Source organism: Saccopteryx bilineata, chromosome X, assembly GCF_036850765.1.
Source record: "Saccopteryx bilineata isolate mSacBil1 chromosome X, mSacBil1_pri_phased_curated, whole genome shotgun sequence".
NCBI lineage: Eukaryota > Metazoa > Chordata > Mammalia > Chiroptera > Emballonuridae > Saccopteryx > Saccopteryx bilineata.
The window spans coordinates 146,189,675-146,193,435 of record NC_089502.1 but is presented as its reverse complement, the minus strand read 5'-3'; positions in this window follow the sequence as shown (position 1 = coordinate 146,193,435).

Here is a 3,761-nt window from a genome sequence, read left to right as displayed (position 1 = left end):
TGAGGTCAGCACCAAACACCCAACCGTCCCACACTCACCTCAAATCTCCCATTAACTCGTTCTTCAAATGGGGTTCAACTCTCTTCATGGGAAGCAGCATAACCAGGGGTGACCCCACAACAGTGCACACCCTTCTGTTTGTCTGCAAACCCCAAAACCCAGGCGCCCCAAGTGAGATGGAGCTGGAAACAGAGCCGACAGGAGATGGACGGGACGCACGGGTCCAGACGTGTATGTGAACCGAATCTCCTGTGTCTGCCTGACAGACGCTTGCTGTGCTTTACATGTTACAAGAAAATGTCACGTGGGCATCCATTAAAACTGGCAGCTGGTTTAATGTCACGGGCCCATCTGCAATGACCGTTTCTGAGGACGGCGGACGCAGAGTTGCACGCAAGGCCAAGTGGTTTCACTGTTGTCAAAGAGGAATCATCCCTTCCTTCCTTCCTTCCTTCCTTCCTTCCTTCCTTCCTTCCTTCCTTCCTCTTTCCCTCCCTCTGTCCCTCCATTTCCTTCCTTCCTTCCTTCCTTTCTCCCTCCCTCCTCCTCTTCTTTCCTTCCTTCCTTCCTTCCTTCCTTCCTTCCTTCCTTCCTTCCTTCCTTCCTCTTTCCCTCCCTCTGTCCCTCCATTTCCTTCCTTCCTTCCTTCCTCCCTCCCTCCTCCTCTTCTTTCCTTCCTTCCTTCCTCTTTTCCTCCCTCTGTCCCTCCATTTCCTTCCTTCCTTCCTTCCTTCCTCCCTCCCTCCCTCCTTCTCTTCTCTCCTTCCTTCCTTCCTTCCTTCCTTCCTTCCTTCCTCTTTCCCTCCCTCTGTCCCTCCATTTCCTTCCTTCCTTCCTTCCTCCCTCCCTCCTCCTCTTCTTTCCTTCCTTCCTTCCTCTTTTCCTCCCTCTGTCCCTCCATTTCCTTCCTTCCTTCCTTCCTCCCTCCCTCCCTCCTTCTCTTCTTTCCTTCCTTCCTTCCTCTTTCCCTCCCTCTGTCCCTCCATTTCCTTCCTTCCTTCCTTCCTCCCTCCCTCCTTCTCTTCCTTCCTTCCTTCCTTCCTTCCTTCCTCTTTCCCTCTCTCTGTCCCTCCATTTCCTTCCTTCCTTCCTTCCTCCCTCCCTCCTCCTCTTCTTTCCTTCCTTCCTTCCTCTTTTCCTCCCTCTGTCCCTCCATTTCCTTCCTTCCTCCCTCCCTCCTTCTCTTCTTTCCTTCCTTCCTTCCTTCCTTCCTCTTTCCCTCCCTCTGTCCCTCCATTTCCTTCCTTCCTTCCTCCCTCCCTCCTCCTCTTCTTTCCTTCCTTCCTTCCTCTTTTCCTCCCTCTGTCCCTCCATTTCCTTCCTTCCTTCCTCCCTCCCTCCCTCCTTCTCTTCTTTCCTTCCTTCCTTCCTTCCTTCCTTCCTCCCTCCTCCTCTTCTTTCCTTCCTTCCTTCCTCTTTTCCTCCCTCTGTCCCTCCATTTCCTTCCTTCCTTCCTTCCTTCCTCCCTCCCTCCCTCCTTCTCTTCTTTCCTTCCTTCCTTTTTTCCTTCCTTCCTTCCTCCCTCCTCCTCTTCTTTCCTTCCTTCCTTCCTTCCTCTTTTCCTCCCTCTGTACCTCCATTTCCTTCCTTCCTTCCTTCCTCCCTCCCTCCCTCCCTCCCTCCCTCCTTCCTTCTCTTCTTTCCTTCCTTCCTTCCTTCCTTCCTTCCTTCCTTCCTTCCTTCCTTCCTCTTTCCCTCCCTCCCTCCATTTCCTTCCTTCCTTCATTCCTTCCTTCCTCCCTCCCTCCTCCCCTTCCTTCCTTCCTTCCTTCCTTCCTCCCTCTTCCTCTTCCTTCCTTCCTTTTTTCCTTCCTTACTTCCTCCTTCCTTCTCTTCTTTCCTTCCTTCCTTCCTCCCTCCCTCCCTACTCCCCTTCCTTCCTTCCTTCCTCCCTCCCTCCCTCCCTCCCTCCCTCCCTCTCTTCCTTCCTTCCTTCCTTTTTTTCACCCAGACTGACATGCAGCCACAAAAACTGAACTCTTTTTTTAGAACGGCCAACTTGCTTTTACGTCAAGACAAACGTGGGTTTGTTTTTTATTTTCACTGTTGGTAGGAATGGATTTTTGTCGACAGCCCAAAGGGCCAAGCAAATAGTTGGGACAGGGTATCAATAAAGGAATGAACTGAAGTAACAACCGAGTTAAATCAAGATGAATACATGAGTGGATGAACCCCGAAACATCGGTGTTGATCAACATTCCCGTGCTGAAGGCTTCAACAACCACATGGACATTGGCATCCACCTGGAATTATTTCTGGGGAAAATTTTGTCCCAACCAGAGGTATCTCCCAGCGTCTTTGCTTGTGGATTTGGGGTGATATTCCTTAAAACGCACAGCATGGCTGGTGGTCTCTGTTTCAACACCTAGGTCGCTGGGTTGCTGATTCTCAGGACACATCCAAGTCTTTGATTTGGGATCCATGAGGCCATGACTGCCCCAGGGGCATGCTCATCCAGGCCGTGGTGGTGGGTCCTCTGTGGGAACTCCCCGGTGGCCTGGGTCACAGCCGTGCGACCCGTGTGGCCTGCGCCCGGGACGCCCGTTATTCATGCCAAGTCCTGCCAACCACCTGAACACGATTTCGTTCGGAAAACCATTTCACTTTCCGGTTCTCACGCGACCACAGTCGGGAAGGATTAGAGGAACCCACACGAGTCCTATAGCAAGAAAAGGGAAGAACTGGGATTACAGACAACAACGCAGAGAGGAACTCGTCAGACATTTTCCCCCAAGTGGACGTAGGCGCGTGGTGGGTTTTCAATGCGTGCGGGGGAAGCGTCCCTCATTGCCAGGGAGACGCAGGTCAAAAAGGACCAATTGAGATGTCACCTGCCATCTGTTGATAGTGGGTGCCGTCAACAAGACAACAGATGCCGAGTGTTCGCAAGAATGTAGACACTGCCCTGGCCGGTTGGCTCAGTGGTAGAGCGTCGGCCTGGCGTGCAGAAGTCCCAGGTTCGATTCCCGGCCAGGGCACACAGGAGAAGCGCCCATCTGCTTCTCCACCCCTCCTCCTCTTCTTCCTCTCTGTCTCTCTTCCCCTCCCACAGCCAAGGCTCTACTGGAGCAAAGTTGGCCTGGGCGCTGGGAATGGCTCCTTGGCCTCTGCCCCAGGCACTAGAATGGCTCTGGTCGCAACAGAGCGACACCCCAGATGGGCAGAGCATCGCCCCCTGGTGGGCATGCCAGGTGGATCCTGGTCGGGCGCATGCGGGAGTCTGTCTGACTGCCTCCCCGTTTCCAGCTTCAGAAAAATACAAAAAAAAAAAAAAAAAAAGAATGTAGACACTTTGGGCGGGAATGCAGAGCGGTGTGGCCCCCGTGGGAAATGCTATAAATGTTCCTAATAATAATAATAATGATAATGATAATTAAATGATAATCGTTAGAAATACAGCTGTTGTATGATCCAGCAGTTTTGTTTCTGGGTGTTTATCCAAATGAAAGAAAGACAGGTGTTCAAAGCGGTAGCCGCACCCTGGGCGCGGTCAGAGCAGCACTCCGCGCCGTGCCAAGATACGGACACCACCCGTCTGGGAATGGGCGGACGGGTGCAGAAAACGTGATGCTGTATAGAATATTATTCAGCTTTCAAAAATAAAAATAAAGAAAGAAGAAGAAGGAAACCTTGCCAATTGCAACAATGTGGAGAGATTTTGGGTGGCACAATATTAACTTTAGAAAGTCAGACAGAGAAAGAAAGATGTTGCCTGGTCTCACTTATACCTGGAACCTTTTTATTTGTTTTGTTTTGTTTTG